This window comes from Mustela lutreola, chromosome 12 (genome assembly GCF_030435805.1).
Source record: "Mustela lutreola isolate mMusLut2 chromosome 12, mMusLut2.pri, whole genome shotgun sequence".
Classification (NCBI taxonomy): Eukaryota; Metazoa; Chordata; class Mammalia; order Carnivora; family Mustelidae; genus Mustela; species Mustela lutreola.
In genome coordinates this window covers 26,985,625-26,997,854 of record NC_081301.1, presented here as the reverse complement: position 1 = coordinate 26,997,854, position 12,230 = coordinate 26,985,625, and the positions used below count along the sequence as shown (strand labels likewise).

The window sequence follows — 12,230 nt, the reverse complement described above, 5'->3', positions numbered from 1 at the left end:
ATTGTTTGTTCTACAAAAACTAAGCTGGCCTAAATTGACTATGTGCTAACATTTCTCAATCTCTATCATAAACCTAACCTTCACTATTATAACTCACATCCCTCTATTTCTAATGCTTTTCTACAATTAATCCATCATTCTAATTTGTCTTTTAGAATACAGCAAGGAAACATTAGTTTCCTGTTGTCTTTGTCTGACTGGTTCAAGTCAGCTTTTATTGAACCCCTTTCACATCAAGGGGGTTGAATTAAAGACTGGGGAGAATGAATCAAAGACGTTCTCAAGGAGAAGCTTACACTCAAGAGGAATACAAACAAATGTTAACTATAACAAAAGAATGCAATTAAATACATGGCATGAACACTGCAGTGATCCAATCTTAAGGGAGTAAAAAAGAAGGGGCTAATTTTCACTCTGTGTTGGCAGGGAGGAGGGAATCCAGCTTACGAAAGGGATGGCATTCAAATCAGGTCTTAAAGTTAAGTTTTCAAAATGGAAACAGACAGGACTTCAAAGTTTATTTTGTTCCAGGACCCATGTGTGATGCACCTGCAATTTGTTGTCAGCATGAATCCTTTGCTTTCATACAGTTCATCATCTCAACGGAATGCAGAGTAACTGAAACTCTATCGGAAAGCAATTTTACATAAGAGATTTTCATTCTCTGGCCTTAAATACTTCCAACATGTACCATTCTAATAGCATGTATGCTGGTCACCTATCCAGGAAACTATTTTGGGGTTAAAATAACCAGATGAAAAGGAGAATCACTCTTTGCCTTTTGCTACTATTTCTTTTGTCAAAACTGGGTATTTTGACAAAGTCCTTACCTGGATATTGGTAAATTCATGGAAATTGATGCAACCTCAGCTTCACTACCTAACAAACTCCATGAGCAGGCTCCTTAACCTGTCTATACCTCAGTCTCCCACTCTGTAAAATGAAGATAATAATAGTACCTACCCTCACGTTGTTCCCATGACAATGAACGGAAGCATCATCGAAAATGCCTAAATCAACATTCAGCACCCAGGAAATCAACAATAAATGAAACTGCTTCTAACCAAGCAGAAATACTTTCTAAGAATTGATTTCTAATTTGCTATCACAATTTCATTTTTTACAAAGCAGACTTTGAAACTGTAATTACTTTCAAAGAAAGATGCCTTAAGAAATGGCTAAATTTGATTCCTAGACAGTAATAGCAATAACAGAGAAATAGCTTATTTCAAAAGGTCCACAACATAATGAAGGATAAAACAAGCAGGAACTGTATTGTACTACAATCAAAAAAAAAAAAAAAAAAAAAAAAAAAACCTCCCATGTTAGAATTGACAGCTAAACTAATAGTTCTTCTTCCTTTGTCTTTTGTTCCTTAGATTTTTATGGCCAAATACTCTGCCCTTCCATTCTATATGTATTACACAGGAAAACACTTTGATAGCATAGACCTACTTACAAATATCTGACTGAAGCAATAGTAAAATTTTCATTTTAAACCAAGAAAAGTATTCGAGTTGAGTACATTTTATTGTCTGTTCTTTCCATGGTGTCACAATCCCCTGCGCAACCTATGTCCCAAGCTGAAGAGAATTTGGTTGGCTCACTCCCAAAAAACAAGGGAAATACGATACAGGCTGTAGAGTCTGATAAGGTCTCCAGCAGATGAATGTACCATAAACATAACAAGCATCCTCAAAAGTCCTCTGCTTACAGCAGCTGAAATTGTTCCCACCTCAACGTTTAGTGTGGGCATTAAAGTACTCTGGGACTCACTGGCTGGGTTCAAATCTTAGTTTTGCCAACTCACAAGACGTGTGAGCAGGGAAAAGTTCGCTAACCTCTCAGTCTCTTCATTTGTAAAATAGGAATAATAAATGGGTTTGCTGTAGAGATTAAATTGGTTAGAATTTGAAAAGCATTTGGACTAGTGCTTGGTACATAGTGCTATATAGTGTCTATTAAATAAACATTGCAATAACGTTGGCATTTATGATTATTTCCACATGCAGATATGAAGAGGGTCTCCGTTTTTTTATGTAGGCCCTCTCCCAGAACAGTTAAATAAAACAAATTTTCAGAAAGATCATTTAAAAGCTGATGTCGAAGTAACAGCCATAAAGAGCATTTTACTTGCATTATTTAATACACAGTAAATTAAAATGTATTTGGATTTGAGAAATACAAAACCACATGTCTACTGGTAATTTCTAGATATCCAAAATGTTCATAATTAAAGAATCTAAGGTAATGTCACTTAATTACAAGCTAAAAACTGAAATAGCAAAACTATTGACAATTCTCAATCGCTATGAGCCTAGCATAAGTCGCTTGGTTGATGGGAAGTCAGATCCCTAAACAAATATTTTTGATGGAAAAATATTCCAACTTCTCTCCATATAAGGTAAATACTACAGAAGATAATAAAAAGCTGTGTTGCTGAGTTTCATTCATTTTTAATAATGTAATCATTGGACTTCCTAGAGCAGAGGTTGAAAACAACCAAGCCCTAACCACCCTTTTTCAATCCTGAACTGACCATAGTCTCACATGAACTATAAATATGCCCTAAGTAAAAAATGTGTCCATTATAGGCCTCTATTTAGATGTAAATTAAAAGATTTAGGAGAGTTGGGATTTCAAAAGCTCATGAGGACAGGATACACACGTATCACTGGTGGCCCCTTCAAAATCAGGTATGTCATTCTGGAACATGAGACTTGTCCTTGCAAGGGAATTACTCTGACTAGAATAGCAATTCTTGTCCCTTAAGTGGATTGTGGTTATCATTAAGCCTGGTCACTCTGATTCTACCGCTGTTTGTTTTTGTTTTTTCCAAGCAGATACCTGCATATCCAATATTTTTTTTAAGATTTTATTTATTTATTTGACAGATCACAAGTAGTCAGAGAGGCAGGCAGAGAGAGAGGAGGAAGCACGCTCCCCGCTGAGCAGAGTGCACCATGCGGGGCTTGATCCTAGGACGCTGGGATCATGACCTGAGCAGAAGGCAGAGGCTTTAACCCACTGAGCCACCCAGGCGCCCCGCATATCCAATATTTTTTTAACTCTATCATGAATTATTTGCTTTATAGGAGCAGTTGGGGAACAGGCTGACAATGGAAACTTTGTACTTGAAAATTATTATTCTATCTGAAGAGGTTCTACTCCAAAACATTCTTCATGCTTTCACACTTTCTTTGATATGGGAGAAGTGTCTCAAGGGAATGATTCAAACAACAGAAAGCCTCCATTATTTTTGTGGTAGGGATGAGGGAAAATGGGCTGAAATCAAAAGGGAGATGAGAAATGAAGAACTTTGTTAGTTAGGATTTAAGTTCTGTCTGAAAAGAAGACCAAAACTTAGGTTTGGGTCCCAAACTATTGTTAAAAGAACCAGTAAGACTGCCTTTGAACTTGGAAAATTCTGTGAGGTATGGGGGGTGGGGGGGGTGCAGATGGGGCCTTAAAAAGTAACTTGCTGATTTTCATCACCAAGGAAATGCTTTATAATATCAAATTTGTCCTCCTTTACGTTAATGCATATATCACTCACTTTGTGAGGTGTCACTGAATAATAGTTTGGGGCTTTAAAAAGCTGAAGATATCAACACTGCAAAAGATAAGGGCCGATTACTTCCCAGAGCCTGACGCTTCTCTCTCTCTCTCCATCTCTCTCTCTCACACACACACACATACACACACACATACACGCGCACGCACACCTTGTTTATTTCCTTCTATAAGATTAAGTGCTGAAAAACAGACACCTACACACATTCATGGCACTGGCCCACGCCAAGAACCTTCTCATGTAACAAGGGTCTGGGAATCGGGAAACGTTCTGATTTAAAAAAAAAAAAAAAAAAAAGACTTTTTCGCCTGATCCCCCAGGCTTCCTCCCAATCTCCAACCATCCGTCTTCACCGGATCTTAGTCGGAACCCAAAAGCGACAGCCCCTTGTGAAGCCCGGTCCCCCCCTCCAACCACAGAGTCGATTCCCAGGCCGTTCGGACAGGAGGCGCTACGGGCCAGTCCCCCGGGGCCACCGGCAGCCAGAGCCCAGCCTTCCCCCCCTCCCCACCCAGCCCAGCCCGGCGGCGGAGCTTCGAGTTCTGCGCCGCCCGCCGGGGTTACTCCCGGTCATTCCGCGGCACCGGCTTGCCCCAGCTTCCCCATCCGTGCCCGGCCTGAGGCCGCCCCAGGAGACTAAACGGCAAAGGGCAGGAAGGATGGGGGGGGGGGGGGGGGTCGGGGAACCGGCATCTCAGCTCCAGGTCTCCGCAGGCTCTTCTTCTAAGTCTTTTGTTTTTAAAAGGAATAAAACGCGTCCCCTCGCTGCGCGAGGGACACCAGCTGGGTGAGCGCACGGGGACCAGACGCAGGACCCCAAGTCAGACAAAGCCCCCGAGGCCTCAAATGATCAACAGCGCTACAGACCCCGTGTGGGACACCACCCAGTCGAGTTCTTGGGGAACAAGAACGCGCCACTCCAATCCGGGGGCGGACGGGGCGGATCCCCAGGTCAGACCCCGACTCAGACCAGCTCCTTAACGCACTGGGGAGTCAGTACTGGCATTTGTCCCGGTGGGCGCCGGCCGACCCGCAGCCACAGGGGTTTCCAGCCGGCTCAGGCTCTTCCGAACAAAGGGAAGCGCTCGGAGCTGGGACTGCCACTTTCCGCTCCCCCACCCCCAGCCCGTGCATCAGCGCCCCCAGTAAGACCAGAATCCACCCCCGCCCCAATCGCACTGCGCCCGCGATACCGCTCCCGGGTCTCCACGCCCAGAGATGCTTCCCCGGCCCCACCGCCGGGTGAGCCCCGAACGCAGCAGCGCTAGCGTCTCTGGGTCGCTGGAGCTCGTCCTAGGACGTCCTCTCCATTTACACCGCCCCCGCCCCACTTGCGCTGCAAGAGGTGGGGGTTCGGACTAGTCCCCGAAACCCAGCGCTTCCCAGAGCCTCCTCGGCCCCGAAACAAAACAATAACGCCCAAGTCACTGGAGAACCTCTTACCTGTTTTCCACTTTTGTGCGTGCGTCTTTGTCCCCAACCCCTTGAAAAACCCTTCCGGAGAAGGGGAAAAGAAAAATAAAATAAAATAAAATAATAAAATTTTAAAAGGGGGAAAAGAGCAAAGCGGCCCCGAGAAATTGGCTCTGGCTGCGCCGGTCCTGCGGCGCCCCCTGCCCTGCCCACCTGCCCGAGGAGAGAGGTGTCGGCTGGGCTCGCCGGGTCCCTGCCCCACTCACTCTCCCTCAGAATTACCGGGGTTTTGCCGCGACTAGTTCCTTTTATAGATTCGGCTGCGCTGAGCGCCAGGGTTACTATCGGTCAAAGTCTGTTCTCTCCCTCCTTCCCCGCCCCCTTCCCGGCCTCTGTTTATGTAGTTCAGTCACTCAGCAGAAAGCACGTGGAGCCGCGTCCCGCCCCTTAAACGGGCGACGTCCCGCTGCGCCCGGCAGGGCTGGGGGCGGGGGGCGGGAAGTGGGGGGCGCTGCTGGCCTAGCGGGTCCAGGGTGGGTGCCCCCTGCCCTGCACGAGTCTGCCCGCCTGGGAAAAGCGGGAAACCTGGGGCTTGGGGCTGAGTCAGAGACTGTCTCCTCCACGTTTCCTTCGGCCAATAGCAAGAGTGGAAATCGCTTCCTCTAAACTTCTGCTTTCAGCATTTTTTTTTCCTTTGTTACTTTACCCAGTCGGAGGGATTGAGGGCCAAAACCCCTCAGGACACCAACCCTTTGGCCTTCCATTTCAAATGCCCAGGGTGTGGGGGGAGGACGGAGAGCCTCCGGATAATTAGCAGTTTTTGTTTTCCACCCCAAACCCTGACTTTGGTATTCAATAGGAGATTTATTTATTGCCTTTGGGATTCCCAGCCTGGGCCTCCTAGGTCTGTGGAAGGGACAATGAAAAGCCTCTTCCTCCTTCTCTTTGCAAACTGGGGGGAGGTAGGAGGCCACAAAAAAATGGCACAGTGAACCAGTCCCCTTTATACTTTCATTATATCGGTCAGAGCCCCAGTGATAAATACACAGAGCCTGTGTTTTGGCTTCTATAGATTTGCAAAGTGCGGCTAGAAAATCACCGTTGTGATATTATATAGCCATTCCAGTTCTCCAGCTTCCTCCTCTGGCTGAGCCACAACAGTCAGCAGCAGACTGCCCATAACTTTTGAGGGACAGAGGCAGAAGTACCAACAGAGGCCCACATACTTTGTCTAAATATCTAAGTCATAAATCAAGCCAACAAACTTGTAAGATAAAGGTCTCCTACCTTGACAAAGATGTATTTGAAGCAATCTGGAAGGGCAGGTTCACATTAGGACTCCTCACAGTCTGCCCTGACTTTTGGCAAGAAAGTGGTAGAGTGAGATGGTGGCCCCCCAAAGCCCTGCTCTTCCCACATCCAGCTCTGTCATATGCCAGGAAAATTTCGACTGTGTGCATGTGGACCCCAGCTGCACAAGGTCCCACCACACTACACCACTGTCAAGGCCACAACCTGGGCACGTGCACACACCAGTGGTTCTGATGATACTCAGGACAGATGTGGTGAGGAGGCCCATGCAAGCTCCAGAAGTGCACTAAGAGGCCTTAGGGCAAGGAGTTCTGGGTAGTCATAACGCTGGTGGCATGGCCCCTTGGCCATGTGTATGGCTCACCCTTAGGAAGGATTGAAATTTGAGGAGGGCCAAAGTCAAGCCTTCTGAAGCCTGGGGCCAGCATCTTGCCTTGGCTCAAAGGATAGCCATGGCCAACAGACTGGGTTCTGAGTCAAATGTGGCCAAACCCCATGATGTACAAATTTCTGTCTCCATTTCTTCATCTGTAAAAGAAAGAGACGGGGCACCTGGGTGGCTCAGTGGTTAAAGCCTCTGCCTTTGACTCAGGTCATGATCCCAGGGTTCTGGGATCGAGCCCCGCATCGGGCTCCCTGCTCAGCAGGGAGCCTGCTTCCCTTCCTCTCTCTCTGCCTGCCTCTCTGCCTACTTGTGATCTCTGTCTGTCAAATAAATAAATAAAATCTTAAAAAAATAAATAAATAAAAATAAAAAATAAAAGAAAGAGACTATGTATGCTCTCCCTGCTTCACAGGGATTTTCTGAAAGTGAATTTTGTTCATTTGACCCCCTTGGAAGAATGACACTGTAAACAAAGAGGGTGTTATTAGCTGATTTTTACTGTCATTTTCGGATACCAGCCATGGCCTACAAAGTTTTTCCTATGCCAAACCATTAAACTCCAGGTCTTGCCAAGAGTTCAAAGTAAACTCTCTGACCCTCTAGATACAAAGGAAAGCTCCTGGAGGAGCCGATACCGTAATTCCAAGTATGATCAGAAAATTGAACAGGTGTCCCAGACTCTCCATCCCCTGCCTTATCACCCACCCTCCACCCACCTGTCACGGTGCTTAAAATCCCACCACCAAGGGATCCCTGGGTGGTTCAGTCAGTTAAGCCATTCCCTTTGGCTCAGGTCATCATCCCAAGGTCCTGGGATCAAGTCCCACGTCGGGATCTGCCTCTCTCTCTGCCTCTGCCTGCCACTCTGCCTGCTTGTGCTCGCGTGCTCTCTCTCTGACAAATAAATAAATACATAAAGTCTTTTTTTTTAAAATCCCACCACCAAAATCATTGTTTTTGGAATTTTGAAGCCAATGTTTCTCAAGAAAACACCTATTAAAGTAATCCCTCAGAATGTGCCACTGGAGAATGAGTGACTGTAAATTCTGTACAAGACAAAGATAGGATTCTGGAGAAAAGAGATGAGCCCAAGAAGAATAAAAGCCTCAGAGAGAGGAAAGCCGATGATTTGAAATTAAAATTAAAATTAAAAGTCTATGGCTCCGGGGTGCCTGGGTGGCTCAGTTGGTTAGGCAACTGCCTTCGGCTCAGGTCATGATCCCAGGGTCCTAGGATCAAACCCCAAGTCAGGCTCCTTGCTTGGCGGGGTGCCTGCTTCTCCCTCTCCCTCTGCCTGCTGCTCCGCCTGCTTGTGCTCTCTCTCACTGTCAAATAAATAAATAAAATTAAAAAAAAAAAAAAAAGAAAAGAAAAAAGAAAAAAGTCTATGGCTCCAACACCAAATATGACTTTTTTTTTTTTTTTTTTTTTTTGAGAGGGAGGTAGGGGTTGGGGAGGGGCAAAGGGAGAGGGAGAGAATCTCATGCAGGCTTTACATCCAATGCCAAGCCTGACCTGGGCTTGATCTCACAACCCGGAAATCATGACAAGAGCCACAATCAAGAGTCAGACACTTAACTGACTGAACCACCCAGGTGGCCCATGGGTGGTTTTTAACTAAGTGCTAGCAATCTGTGGTGTCAAGAATCTGCTCACCTCTGCAACAAACACATGAACACACATGTAATGGTTGAAACATGTTTATTAGTCTTGTTGATTTCAACCAATAAAGGAGCCCAAGCCCCTGAAGAGACTAAGTGACTTAGCGAGGTGACCCAAGGACTTACGTCTGAGGATACCAAGCCCGTATTTGCAAGTGTGAAGGGTTCATGTGACAAAAATACTGAATTCCAAAAGTTGGAGTGTAAGGGGATGTATCTCTTGAGAAAGTGTCAGTGCGAGTGCACTCCCTTGAGTAGCATGCGTTGATCTGTTCCTGAGTATGCCATAGTGAGCTTTTCTCCACTCTTTTGATTCCTGCTAACACCAACACAAAAAATCCCAAGTCCCCATATCAGGTGACCTTTTCCAAACATTAAGTAGGAAGGCCCATTCTTTGTTGCTGTTGCTCTAGAGAAGCTGATTCTGTAAATGTAGCCCAGGTCGCTGGAAGTTCTATTCTGAGATCACCCTGGCGTCTCTTCTAATTACAGACTTGCTGCCCTTCAGGCAGCTGTGGCCTTGGGGACCCTGCTAGAGGTCATGGAACTTCAGAAAAGCTCCGTTTTATCACTCCATTGAGATTTTTAAATTAGGGATTGCCTAAAAGGCTTTGTTTGGATGTTTCTTTGTTAGATAATATCTATTAAGTGGTCTGCATAAATGTACAGATACACATTGTTTAAAACATAACTGATTTTCACTACAAATGTGTTTTTGGTTGGTAGGCACACTCTGGTTTCCTTTGGAAACTGAAAAAATACAGTATTCCAGGAAGTTAATGAAGAACAAAAAAGAAAGTATTCTAAAAAATAAAATAGCTTTTCAAGCTTAATGTGTTACAATTAAGACCTAATAGCTGGATTTTTTTAGAACTCTTGGAGAATGTGAGGTGCCTCAAAATTAAGGGTAAAAAAAAAAAAAGGTAATTCTTTTCCTCATATAAGAAGGAATAAAAGGACTTAGCATTCATATTTGAGTCAGTTTAATTCCAACACATGGCTGGACACAAATCATCAAGCAATCAATATTCAAATTAATCATTCAAATTAAAAATATATAAGGAATACTATTATCTATAGAGTAAACCAGGAAACACACAGGCCCTGAATACATACAAATTCAATTTAATTGGGCCAATGCAATCAGTTGCCTTCTGTATTAATGTGATTCCTACTGACATGTAAGCAACATTCAAAATCATTATTGCTTCTGGACTTGAGTAAGATGTTTGTTCTGCTTGTCATTGGGATCAGCAAGTTAGCCTGAATTATAGACAGATATATTCCTCTGAATTACTAGTTGATCAATGACTTGTAATTCTTTTTAAAAGCCATCCTGCCAGGGGAGCCTGGGTGGCTCAGTGGGTTAAAGCCTCTGCCTTCTGCTCAGGTCATGATCCCAGGGTCCTGGGGTCCTGGAATCCTGGGATCCTGAGATAGAGCCCCGCATTGGGCTCTCTGCTTGGCAGGGAGCCTGCTTCCCCCTACTCTCTCTGCCTGCCTCTCTGTCAAGTAAAGAAATAAAATCTTTAAAAAAAAAAAAAGAAAGAAAGAAAGAAAGAAAGAAAGAAAATCTTAAAAAAAAAAAAAAAGCCATCCTTCCAATATACGACTCTTTAAGCGCTCCTTCTCTTAATAGCCAAATTCCTTCTCTTAATAGCCAAATTTCATCTCTGCTCCTTCCCTTTTATCGAAACTCTCCAGCCCACTTCAGGCCAACTCCTGCTGCCATCACTGAGTGTGTTCTGTCCAAATTCATTAATGATCTCCTTAAAAAGAAAAAGAGAGGCATATGTGTTGTCTTTTTTAAGATTACAAAATAGTTTCAATGTAGAAAAATATCTCAAACACAGAAAGACAGCTTCACTGGTAATGCCGATGACCTCTTTTAAGTCCTTAGGCTACCTGATCTCTGTCTGGTACTTGACACTTTTAACCACACCTTCCTTCCTGAAACTAGTTCTTCTCTTGTATTTCATAAATCTGGTTTTCTTTCGACTCTCCTGTCTCTTTAGCTGCTCTTTTTCTGACTCCTCTTTCCTTACAGAGATGTCTCCCGTTACTGGTTTTCTCGTTTTAGTTCTACATGCACCACTCCTGTGGCTTCTCGTAAACCGTGTATCTCTAGCTCCCTTCTCTTTGCTCAGCGCCCAGACTGTGCTTCATATCGCATAGCAGAGCATCCCACAGGACCAGCCGCGCTAGAGTCAGCTCAGTCCTGCTCAGAAGAGCGGTCTGTGTATATTCCTCTCAACTCTGCGATGAGTGACTTCCATGGAGCTAGCTTAAAACTCAGCCAACAGTGAGAATATTTACATCATTGGAAATTGGATATAGCCAAGGCTTTCTTTTTCTTTTCCTTTCCTTTCCTTTCCCTTTCTGTTTTTGGAAAGGAGGTTGTTAACACTTATTAGCACAACACTCAACAGGACAATTTCAAGTAAACCCCCAAAGCAATTTTCTTATCTTCTCTTTAACTTGCCCTTCTCCATCTGCATTTTTTCTTTTTGCATTTTATTTTTAATGTAATTTAATAACCTCATCATCCACTCAGTGACTATGGGAAATCATAGTCATACTTGCTTAACTTTCTATCTTTCTCTCTCTGTCTCCATCTTTCTCTTATCATTCTAAAAACCACCAAAGTCAGGTCACCTGGACTCCCTAAGTATCTCTTAAATCTATCCTTTCTCCATTGCCCTGACAAAGGCCAAGCCAAAGGCCTGGGGCTTCTGTGTTGTAGTAACCTCTAAACTGCTATTCCTGCCTTTAGTTTCTTCCCCTTCCTATTTATCTTCCCTGCTACAATGGATTTATTTTTGCTTGGGGAGGGAGAAAGCTAAGAAAACCAGCAGAAAAACAAAAACTGTCTAATCGTATCTCCTCCCCACCCCCACCCAAAATTTCCTAGTTCTCCACTGCTTACAAAGAAAAAATGCCCTCAATTCCTTAAGAAAGCCTACAAAGGCCTCTGCAAACGTTGACATCTGAAAGTCTTTGATGCCTAATTGTAGGCCTGGCTGCCTCCTCCATCCCCCAGCCCCCAACCCTATCTCACCTCACCCCAAGCCCCATTCCACAAACTTTCCCAGTCTCTGCTCCAGTAGCTTCCCCATGTTGGGAAACCCTACTCATCTGTGCCCCTAATCCTCCTGGGGCAGAGTACATACTGGGGAATGCGGGTGGGGTTACACAACTAACTCCGTTGTCCTAGGCTTCTAGAAGCAGGAGGCCAAAGGGACGGAGGAGAGAAAGGGTACAGAAACCACTTCCTTTAGTAGATGGAAAGGTGTGGGACACAGGGTGTATGAAAGAGAAGGAGAGAGAATTATTAGAGACAGACTTAAAAAATTTTAAGTACCCAAATTAGTGGGCAAATAATACTGTCAGCTCAGAGCCATTTGTAAGTGTAACAACAGATTCAAAGGATAGACAGTGCCTTTCAGCTTGGAAAGAAAATAATTGGACTCTGGGGATTAAAAGAAATCAAGCATTTATCATAACAGAAGGGATGTATGTGCATTCTTCTCTCCTTATTCAGTGTGTTGTTTTGTTTTGTTTCCCTCTCAGTGTGCTTTTTTGACACCTGTTTAGAATTCATATTCCTGGCTGTGATTTCTGGGAGGGAGGACTGGTTTCATTTCTTAGCCAGGAACTTTTCTTCTCTCTGATATAACAGTAAGAGAGTAAGTCATTAAAAACAAAGAAATCCTAGAAAATTCCAGATTCCCCTTTTCTCTTAAGCCTCTAGAGACGCAAGCCTCTCTTTTTCCCCTTCAGCATTTTGAGGACAATTCCTTGAGGAATGGTTTTTCCCTTTGTCGACACCCTCGATGGCCTTGTATTGGTTTGACCTATCCTTGCACTGGTACCCTCCAGGGCTTCT

The 12,230-nt window shown here is 44.3% G+C and overlaps 1 protein-coding gene across 3 annotated transcripts in view; it reads right to left on the bottom strand.

Annotated features, from left to right (window-relative positions):
• The window catches only part of ABCA1 (ATP binding cassette subfamily A member 1), a 128,159-nt gene extending 122,812 nt beyond the window's left edge, over positions 1–5,347 (bottom strand). Inside the window, exon 1 of one of the 3 annotated variants that reach the window (XM_059143293.1) lies at positions 5,270–5,347. The gene's annotated coding sequence lies outside the window, so the exon portion shown is untranslated. Of the gene's footprint in view, positions 1–5,017; positions 5,248–5,269 lie in introns of those variants that run through there. The other 2 variants (XM_059143292.1, XM_059143294.1) reach the window with 2 other exon arrangements.
• Positions 5,348–12,230: the final 6,883 nt, after the last annotated feature.